We start from the raw sequence: 10,676 nt of genomic DNA on the forward strand, positions 1-10,676 counted from the left end.
TCTCGTACGACATGTTCATGCTGATAGCACTTCACAGCATCTGGCAGACTAGAATGGCGGTTCGCAATGCCGACCTTCACGCACGTCCTGTCAGGGAAAATTTCATTGTAAACGTGGATTATATACGCGAACTGTATAAAGCGCAACCAGAGCCCCCTGACTGGCTACCTCTCTTGGACGAATTGTGCAACTTGAAGAAATTTTAATGTGAGCACACCGGACCAAGACTTGGTCCAAGTGTTTCCTTTTATCATTCATGTTTCTCTGTTTCCACCACCTGTAAAAGAAAACAGGCAATAAAGAAAAAAAAAGTGGTGGCTCGTTGGTCTAGGGGTATGATTCTCGCTTAGGGTGCGAGAGGTCCCGGGTTGAAATCCCGGACGAGCCCACTCATATTTCTTCGTGTTCAATTTTGCAGCCCACCGGAATGTGATCGAATAATATTAAAGGGCAATTATTCACAGTTGTCTTCGCTGTTTTGCTTCCTTTCGCTTTTAGTCCAGACGGGATCAAAGACATTCATGGTTCCCTTTTGTAGGCAGTCAAGATATATTACTAAGGTGAAAGCACGTAATCGAGAAGAAGCGTTGTGACGCTAGAATGCATGCAACCCGGCGCTTATCAAGAAGATATGCGTGTTATTAAGAAAAAGCTCGAGGTTTTCGATGAAGAGCGTTATCGAGGCGCGCTCGTGCGTGCGAGAGCAGAAAGACTAGCATGCGGGGAAATGCCTTCGAAAAGAGCAGTGGGACTAGAAAAAAAGCACTCCAGACGCAAACAGGTTGAGGCCATCGAATATAACGGGGTGGTAGTAACTGATATGAAGAATATAGGGCGTGCCTTCTTTGAACATTTCGAAAAGCTTTTCGCATTCAGGCCCGTCAACATGCAAAGTTTCAAGCACTTATTTTTGCAGCGAATGCCACAGCTGTCGAGTGACGTTAAAGAAACGTTGGAAGGACAGATAAGTAACAGGAAGTGATAAAGGCCATCGAAGACCTGAACCCTGGCAAGTCACCAGGTCCAGACGGTCTTTGCGCCGCTTGGTACAAATCGTTCACAAGCCACTTAGCTCCTATCTTGACCGCAGTTTTCAATGAAACATACGAAATGAAAATATTTCTACCATCCTTCGGCCAGTCCCATACAGTACTAATACCTAAAACAGAAGAGACCGAGAAGCTCAAGCAACTTTCCTCCTATAGACCCATAGCGCTTACTATCTGCGACTACAAAATACTGATGAAGGTGCTGGCACGGCGTATGCAGTCAGTCATTAAGGAAGTAGTCGGCCCACACCAGACGTGTGGCATTCGCGGAAGAACCATCTTCACTAACATTCATAAGTTGAAGTGTGTGCTGGAGTGTTGTGATGCCATGTGTGATGCAGTTGCGATCCTCCAGCTTGACTTGGAGAAAGCGTTTGATTGCGTTTCTCCCGACATATCGCTCACCATCCTTGAACATGTTAATTTTGGCCACATAATCACTGAGGGGGTGACCATGGCATACCGAAGTTGCTATACGAGACTTATAATTAATCAAATGCTGGGGGCCCCCATTAACGTGAAGCGCTCCGTTCGCCAGGGTTGTCCACTCAGCCCACTCCTGCATTGTGTTTACATAGAAACGCTATGTCAGGCCATCATTGAAAATGAATACATTAAGGGATTTTGCCTCCAAGCAGCAGAGGTGAAGTTATTGGCATATGCTGACAATGTGGCTGTATGTTGTAAAGATACGCAAAGTGTATTGAACGCTGTGAGTATCGCCAGACAGTTTGGTAATGCCACTAATAGCTTCGTGAACTGGCAGAAATGTTTGGGGTTTTGGCACGGGGGATGGGCGTCCACACCAGACCACTTTTCGAACGTCACCTGGGTCACGACGCCAGTTAAGTACCTTGGCGCACCCCTTGATGCCTACAAGGACAGTAGCGAGTACTGGAAGGAGCGGACAAAAGAAATAAAAGAAAAAGCCGACCGATGGAACGCCGGCCACCTGTCAATGTTCGCGAAAGCAACAGCGTGCAACATGTTTCTCGTAACAAAGATCTGGTACGTAATGCAGGTCCTACAGTGCTCTCGGGTTAATGTGCAGAAACTGCACCGCGTGTTCGCTGTTTTCGTGTGGGCATCGAGCTGGGAGCGATGTAGCCGAGATAATCTCTTCCGGCGCGTGAAGGATGGTGGTCTGGGGTTGGCGCACCTCTTCTTGCGTCAACTAGTAAAGAGGTTCTTATTTTTTCGAGACACAAATGACCCATTTCTACGCACCGTTATCCAAATGAGGTTGTCAAGATCACTTCCCGAATTCGTTGTAGGCACCGAAATAATGCCAGGACCAGTTCGTGGTTTCTTTAGGGAAATAATTCAGAGTGTCTCCTTTTTGCGTGTTCGTTTTTCTAGTGCATATTTGTGGAGTGTAAAACGGAAAAAAGTTATATCGTGATTTATGTGACAGTGTTTTGCTGGTACCCATGTACAGAGCCCCGTACAGTGGAGGCCCAGGCCTAGATGTATTGAAAAGGGTGAAGAAAATGCCAGTTGAACCAGCCACAAAATCGTTCTTCTTTAAATTACACACCGGTACCCTACCTGTTAAAATCTTTCTTGAACAACGTGGGTTCTACATGCCATGGGGAACCCACTGCCTTATATGTAAAAAAACAGAAAGCATAGATCATGTCTTCATCCACTGTTGGGAAGGGGTCTTCTTCTGGGACGTGTTACAAAGGACTCTAAAAAAGGAGCTACCTATAGATCCCCACGGAATCAGGTTTCTGCCAGTATATGACGACGAAGGTTTCCCGTACGACCTGATCATGCTTACGGGTCTCCACTGTTTATGGCGCGCAAGAATGTCGGGTTACCATTGTGACCCGGATGCCCGACCGGCGCGTCTATACTTCTGTGAATGCATGCAACGGTATGTCGAAGTGCAGAAGTTGCAACAGCCTGTTCCTGAGTGGCTGTCGAGGGTTGAACCCCTGACAGCACTAAAGGAATTTTAATCAGACAACGTCGTGCCACAGTAGCGGACGGCAACGAATGTAGATATTACTGTTCTGTGTTCCACTTGTGTATTCATTCCTGGTTGCTTCTTTGGTCTTTGTTTATATCATTTAGGAATTTGTGTTGTGATATGTCGAGGACTGGAATAAAGAAAAAAAAATCGAGAAGAAGCGAGGTGGCTCGTTGGTCTAGGGGTATGGTTCTCGCTTAGGGTGCGAGAGGTCCCGGGTTCAAATCCCGGAGGAGCCCACTCATATTTCTTCGTGTTCTATTTTGCAGCCCGCAGGAATGTGATCGAATAATATTAAAGGGCAATTATTCACATTTGTCTTCGCTGTTTTGCTTCGTTTCGCTTTTAGTCCAGACGGGATCAAAGATATTCATGGTTCCCTTTTGTAGGCAGTCAAGATATATTACTAAGGTGAAAGCACGTAATCGAGAAGAAGCGTGGTGGCTCGTTGGTCTAGGGGTATGATTCTCGCTTAGGGTGCGAGAGGTCCCGGGTTCAAATCCCGGACGAGCCCACTCATATTTCTTCGTGTTAAATTTTGCAGCCCACCGGAATGTGATCGAATAATATTAAAGGGCAATTATTCACATTTGTCTTCGCTGTTTTGCTTCCTTTCGCTTTTAGTCCAGACGGGATCAAAGACATTCATGGTTCCCTTTTGTAGGCAGTCAAGATATATTACTAAGGTGAAAGCACGTAATCGAGAAGAAGCGTGGTGGCTCGTTGGTCTAGGGGTATGATTCTCGCTTCGGGTGCGAGAGGTCCCGGGTTCAAATCCCGGACGAGCCCACTCATATTTCTTCGTGTTCAATTTTGCAGCCCACCGGAATGTGATCGAATAATATTAAAGGGCAATTATTCACATTTGTCTTCGCTGTTTTGCTTCCTTTCGCTTTTAGTCCAGACGGAATCAAAGACATTCATAGTTCCCTTTTGTAGGCAGTCAAGATATATTACTAATGTGAAAGCACGTAATCGAGAAGAAGCGTGGTGGCTCGTTGGTCTATGATGATGATGATGTGTGGTTTTTTTGTGGCGCAAGGGCCAGGTTTGGCCAAAGAGCGCCATGACAAGTGGTAATGTTGACGATGTATTATGGAAGATGTGACTTGGCTGTAAAGTGGCCTAAAAATATTCGCTGTAAGGTGCGTAAAATTAACTTGTTATAAAATTATGGCGATGGCAAATGGCGAATACTATGAACATCAAAATCCATCGTGGAAGAATGATGCAAAGAAGAAAAATATAGGATGTTAAAATTACTTGGAGCACTGCTGCCTCGCCAGAGCCCTTGAAACACAAGGGCCCAGAGGCATGATGATGATGATATGTGGTGTTTTGTGGCGCAAGGGCCAGGCTTGGCCAAAGAGCGCCATGACAAGTGGTGATGTTGATGATGATATGTGGTGTTTTGTGGCGCAAGGGCCAGGCTTGGCCAAAGAGCGCCATGACAATTGCTGATGTTGACGATGTATTGTGGAAGATGTGACTTGGCTGTAAAGTGGCCTAAAAATATTCGCTGTAGAGTGCGTACAATCTACTTGCTATAAAATTATGGCGATGACAGATGACGAATACTATGAACATTAAAATCCATCGTAAAAGAATGATGCAGAATAGAAAATATATGAGATTGTAAAAATGCCTGGAGCACTGTTGCCTCGCCAGAGCCCTTGAAACACAAGGGCCTAGAGGCACGTGCTACACGAAAGAACTATCACAGCGCCATCCTCTGAAGAGAGGAGACGCTACGAACATGTGGGGCTAACAACATGCAACACAACATCTTTCAGATAACTTAGGACTGCGTTAGTGTCGAAGAGCGGTTCTGGGCCGAGTAACATTACAGGATGAAGGGGAATATGCTGCCGGTATGCTAACGGAAAATGTTTCTTTCTGTCAGATTCGGCTTTCCGACACTCCAGGAGGACATGGAGGACGGTCAGCCTCTCTCCGCATCTCCCACAGGTTGGGGGATCATTTCCAGTGAGTAAAAAATTGTGGGTGCCAAATGTGTGTCCTATTCTTAGACGACAGAATAGGACATCTGTTCGGTGTGATTTTGTAGCAGAGGGCCAGAGTCCTAACTGTGGCTTAATTAGGTGGAGCTTATTATCTGTTTCCGCGTCCCACATGCGTTGCCAGTGGCCGCGCATCCTCCTTCGCAAGAAAGGCCTGAGATCTGTGACAGGCACCTCAGCGGTTGGGTTAACTGCTTGCGATGCGATAGACGTGGCCATCTCGTCCGCCAGAACGTTGCCCTCGATGCTCCTATGGCCAGGCACCCAGCATATAATTATATGCTGCTTAGATACGCACGCTTTACACAAGACGGTGTAGAGTTCATTAAATACGGGATATTTATGTTTGTTGAGTGACATTAAGGCCTTCACGACGCTGAGAGAGTCTGTATAGATCGCTGCTTTCGGAAGTTTCGATTTTCTTATGTGCTTTACAGCAGAGAGTAGTGCGTAGGCCTCGGCCGTAAAGATACTTGTTTCCGTATGCAGTACATCGGATTCCGAGAAGGATGGGACGACGGCTGCATAGGATACCCCGGCATTTGACTTCGAAGCGTCTGTGTAGAACTCTGCGCAGGAGTGCTTGTGCTGGAGCTCTAGGAAATGCATTCGGATTTCGGCCTCTGGAGAGTGCTTTGTAACTTTTATAAAGGATATGTCACATTGTATCACCTGCCACTCCCAAGGAGGTAAGAGCTTGGTTAGGTGCATTAGGCGATGCTCGAGGAGCGGGACATGCATTTCATCGCTAAGCTGCTTCACACGCAGCGAGAAAGGCTGTCTTATGGAGGGACGATTGCTGAAAAGTGTAGCGCACGTCATATCGGTAACGTTATGAAAACATGGATGTTCAGGATTGGAGCGTACTTTAAGGAAATATGTAAAGCTAATGTATGATTTCTGTAAGTGAAGAGACCATTCATTCGATTCGGCATATAAACTTTCGATCGGGCTTGTTCTGAAAGCGCCAGTTGCTAAGCGGATGCCCAGATGGTGGACAGGATCCAGCATCCTTAGCGCGCTCGGGGGGGCAGAGTTGTACACTACGGCACCATAATCCAATCGTGACCGAATTAGGCTCTTGTAGATATTCATTAGACACTTTCTGTCACTACCCCACGTAGTCTTAGATTGAAGTTTCATTAGGTTCATTGTTTTTAGACATTTTTCTTTCAGATATTTAATGTGTGGTATGAAAGTAAGTCTATCGTCAAGTATAATACCTAGGAATTTGTGCTCCTTGTTTACAGGTATTTGGTGTCCACACAGTTCTAAGCAAGGATCCGGGATCAGGCCTCTCTTTCGTGTAAAAAGAACAACAGAACTTTTCTTAGGATTGATTTTAAATCCATTTTCCTCTGCCCATTTTGATACTTTGTTCAAGCCATGCTGTACCTGTCTCTCGCACACTGCGAGGTTACAGGACTTAAAAGCTATTTGAATGTCGTCCACATAGACAGAATAGAAAATAGTCGGCGGTAATGAAGCACGAAGAGTGTTCATCTTCACGATAAAGAGCGTGCAGCTAAGCACGCCTCCCTGGGGTACACCAGTTTCTTGTATGAAAGGACGTGACAGTACATTGCCGACTTTTACCCGGAATGTACGATTGGACAAGTAGTTTTTTATTATGTTTAACATATTGCCATGAATGCATTTCTGACAAGTCTCTTAAGATGCCGTAGCGCCACGTTGTGTCATAGGCCTTCTCCATGTCGAGGAATATGGATAAGAAAAACTGCTTGTGTACAAATGCGTCCCGGATATTTGCTTCTACACGTACAAGATGGTCAGTTGTGGAGCGCCCTTCTCGGAAGCCGCACTGATAAGGATCAAGCATTTTGCTCTGTTCAAGGAAAAAAGATGAGTCGCCAATTTATCATTTTTTCAAACACCTTACAAATGCAACTTGTGAGGGCTCTTGGGCGGTAACTTGCTACTGAGGAAGGGTCTTTTCCTTGTTTCAAAACAGGGACCACAATGGCTTCCTTCCACGCGATTGGAAGGTACCCTGCATCCCAGATGGTGTTGAAAAGTGTGAGTAGTGTAACTTGCGTATCCGTGTGTAAATTTTTGAGCGTTTCATACATGATTCGATCCGATCCTGGTGCGGAGCTCTTGCATGCGCTCAAGGCAGCTCTCAATTGAGCAATACTAAAAGGACGGTTGTAAGGCTCATTCTCTCGACCTTTTCTTGTTAATGGCTTACGTTCTTCTGTTTGTTTGTATTTGAGAAAGGATTGTGTATAATTTGTTGGACTTGACACGCTCTCAAAATATTCCCCAAGTGAGTCTGCCTGATCTTGTAGGGTATCGCCTTCTGTGTTTACCAAAGGGAGTGCATGTGCTTGTTGCCCTCTTATCCTATTGACCCTGTTCCAGGCTTTCGCCTCATCTCTGAACGAGTTAATATTCGATATAAACTTCTGCCAACTTTCTCGTCTGGCCTGTCGGCGGGTTCGCCTGCCCTCGGATTTTGCTTTTTTAAAGTTGACTAGATTCTCTGCAGTGGGAGAAGCGCGTAGCAACCCCCACGAGCTGTTCTGTTTTTTACGAGCGATCCTACAATTGTCATTCCACCATGGGACACGCCGTTTGCAGGCCAAGCCTTTTACTTCTGATATGCATTTAAATGCGACATCTATTATGAATGCTGTAAAAAACTCGACTGCAGCGTCAATTCCTAACGAAGACAGGTCAGCCCATGAGATACTAATTAGAGATCGAAATTTCTCCCAATCAGCTGTCTCAATCTTCCACCTAGGAGCGTATGGTGGATATTCGTTTTCTTTATGTGATCTTAGCAGTATAGGGAAGTGGTCGCTACCGTAAGGGTTGTCGGTAACTTCCCATTCAAGTTCGGGCAGTACAGACGGGGAGACTATACTAAGATCTATTGACGAAAAGGATCGGTTTGCAAGAGAGTAGTAATATGTGGGTTCTTTCTTATTGAGAAGGCACGCTCCAGAAGAAAAAAGGAACTGTTCAACAAGGCGACCTCGCGCATCCATACGAGAGTCGCCCCACAGGGAGCTGTGCGCATTGAAATCGCCAAGAACAGCATAAGGTTCTGGCAATTGATCGATCAAAGAGTGAAATTCATGTTTGTTCAGTTGGTAATGCGGGGGTATGTAAAGGGAGCAAATGGTGATGAGTTTGTTTAGTAGGACAACTCGAACCGCCACTGCTTCAAGGGGCGTTTGTAGCTGTAAAGGTTGACACGCAATACTTCTATGAGTAAGAACCGCAACACCACCCGATGATGCGACGGCATCATCGCGATCTTTGCGAAACATAACATAGGTACGGAGAAAGTTTGTGTGTTTAGATTTTAAGTGTGTTTCCTGTAAACACAGCCCTTTCGGATTATGTTTGTGGATGAGTTCTTGCAAATCATCAAGGTTTCTAAGGAGACCTCTGATGTTCCATTGAATTATTTGTGTATCCATGTTTAAGGTAAATTGGTGCTGTGTTTATGGAAAACGGAGTGGATGCCTTATATTACAGAGCCCTTTCGAGGCCCTGTAGTACGTGTTTTCTTCTTTCTGAAGCGTTCGAGCGATTCTCGACGCTTCTTAGGCGTTTGGTGCGCCTTGGGGACCGGTGTAGTGTCCATTGCCTCGTGTGAGGCGCCGGACAAGCGCTCCTGCGAGCGAGAGCTTTTCAGAGGGAGTCCCCGCCTTGGAGGGCAAGACCTCTGCGCCCACCAGCCCGGAGGTCGATGGGGCTCCCTGAGGGATTTGGCTGCGCTGGCCGTTGCCAGCGCTGGAAGGGGCCTCGGAGGTTGGGGCAGCCTCGGCTGCACCCACCTTCGGGGTGGATGGTCCCTTCTCCTCGGTTGACGGATAACCGCCGCGGGGGCAGGTGGCGTAACTGCCGACTCACTGCCTGTGGGTCGGACAGCCGCCGGAGGCCGTTGTGACGCTGCCCCCTTACGCGCCACATGGGCAAAGCTGCTCTTAGACAGGTATGACACCCGCCTACGTGCCTCCTTGAAAGATATATTTTCTTTGACTTTGATTGTCACAATCTCTTTTTCCCTTTTCCAGGACGGGCAGGCGCGCGAGTATGCGGCGTGCTCGCCATCGCAGTTGACACAATGTGGAGTCTTCTGGCATGCTTCGGAGGAATGTTCAGTGTCACTACACTTGGCACATGTTGCCGGCCTCGACAGTTCTGTGAGCTATGGCCGAACCTTTGGCACTTAAAGCATCTGAGAGGATTGGGCACGTATGGCCTAACGCGAAGTTTGATATAACCGGCTTCGATGGACTCAGGGAGGACCCTTGAACCGAAAGTGAGTATCAGGTGTTTCGTATTGATCTCTTTACCGTCTCGCCTGATCTTAATTCGCTTAACATTTTGACATTCTGTTCACTGAAGCCCTCCAAGAGTTCAGCTTCAGTGAGCTCTAGCATGTCATCGTCCGAGACAACGCCGCGGGTGGTGTTCATTGTACGGTGCTGGGTTACTGTTATGGGGGTCTCCCCAAATGACACTAGTTGCGGTAGTTCCTCATATTGTTTTACATCGCGGAGCTCCAAGAGGAGGTCGCCGCTTGCCATCCTCGACACCTTGTATCCTGGACCAAAAACATCAGTCAGGGACTTTGAAACAAGGAATGGTGAAATGTTTCGCACTGCTTTGTTTGGCTTTTCGGAATGAATAACGTGGAAGCGCGGAAAATTCTGGGTATGGCGTCCAAAGAACTTGAAGACCTTTTCGGTGCGCCCTCGTTTCTGAGGGCGATCAGCAAGGGAAGGGAAAGAAGTTTCCATGAAAAATGTATACATTCGGCAACAACGCCGAATGGTAGTACCGCCTACCACGGAGCCCAACGAGGGGACGCGGCAGAGCTTGAATACAAGTCTGCACGACGCCAGTCGTACGCCGTCACTATAACCGAATATGGTGTACCCAAGGTTGGATAGCCACACAGGGTTAACCCTTGCCGCCAGGAAAAAAAGAAGTAAAAAGAAGAGAGAAGGAGACAGGAAAGGTCAAAAAGTGAGAGATAAAGACGAAGATTGAAGGGGGGAGAGACAGGAAAAGGCGACTGCCAATTTCCCCCGGGTGGGCTCGTTGGTCTAGGGGTATGATTCTCGCTTTGGATGCGAGAGGTCCCGGGTTCAAATCCCGGACGAGCCCACTCATATTTCTTCGTGTTCAATTTTGCAGCCCACCGGAATGTGATCGAATAATATTAAAGGGCAATTATTCACATTTGTCTTCGCTGTTTTGCTTCCTTTCGCTTTTAGTCCACACGGGATCAAAGGCATTCATGGTTCGCTTTTGTAGGCAGTCAAGATATATTACTAAGGTGAAAGCACGTAATCGAGAAGAAGCGTGGTGGCTCGTTGGTCTAGGGATTCTACTTCCGGCTACCGTACGGTGCGGACGCAGAATGTCTTGCTCAGGGGCGGTTTCAGCGGCCCAGCTGGGTCGCGGCATCAGGTTGAACGATACGACATCGCGGGAATACCAGATCATTTTACCGCAGTTGCCTTCAGGTACGACCGTTACGACTACTGTTTTTTTGCACGCTGATGTAAAGACAAGGCCATACCGTGTCGAACATTTCCGAGATGCTTTAGACCGTCTGCAGCTCATGCCGGAAGTTGTGGCCCTAGG

The 10,676-nt window shown here is 47.0% G+C and overlaps 5 non-coding genes across 5 annotated transcripts; all 5 read left to right on the top strand.

Moving 5' to 3' along the window:
* The first annotated feature begins 316 nt into the window (after positions 1–316).
* TRNAP-AGG (transfer RNA proline (anticodon AGG)) lies at positions 317–388 on the top strand. Its single transcript has one exon. It is a non-coding gene; the product is annotated as a tRNA-Pro (tRNA).
* A 2,803-nt stretch (positions 389–3,191) lies between these two features.
* TRNAP-AGG (transfer RNA proline (anticodon AGG)) lies at positions 3,192–3,263 on the top strand. The gene has a single exon. It is a non-coding gene; the product is annotated as a tRNA-Pro (tRNA).
* Positions 3,264–3,466: 203 nt separating this feature from the next.
* On the top strand, positions 3,467–3,538 carry TRNAP-AGG (transfer RNA proline (anticodon AGG)). Its single transcript has one exon. It is a non-coding gene; the product is annotated as a tRNA-Pro (tRNA).
* Positions 3,539–3,741: 203 nt separating this feature from the next.
* TRNAP-CGG (transfer RNA proline (anticodon CGG)) lies at positions 3,742–3,813 on the top strand. Its single transcript has one exon. It is a non-coding gene; the product is annotated as a tRNA-Pro (tRNA).
* A 6,308-nt stretch (positions 3,814–10,121) lies between these two features.
* Positions 10,122–10,193, top strand: TRNAP-UGG (transfer RNA proline (anticodon UGG)). The gene has a single exon. It is a non-coding gene; the product is annotated as a tRNA-Pro (tRNA).
* The last annotated feature ends 483 nt before the right edge of the window (positions 10,194–10,676 follow it).

This window comes from Dermacentor albipictus, chromosome 1 (genome assembly GCF_038994185.2).
Source record: "Dermacentor albipictus isolate Rhodes 1998 colony chromosome 1, USDA_Dalb.pri_finalv2, whole genome shotgun sequence".
Lineage (NCBI taxonomy): Eukaryota > Metazoa > Arthropoda > Arachnida > Ixodida > Ixodidae > Dermacentor > Dermacentor albipictus.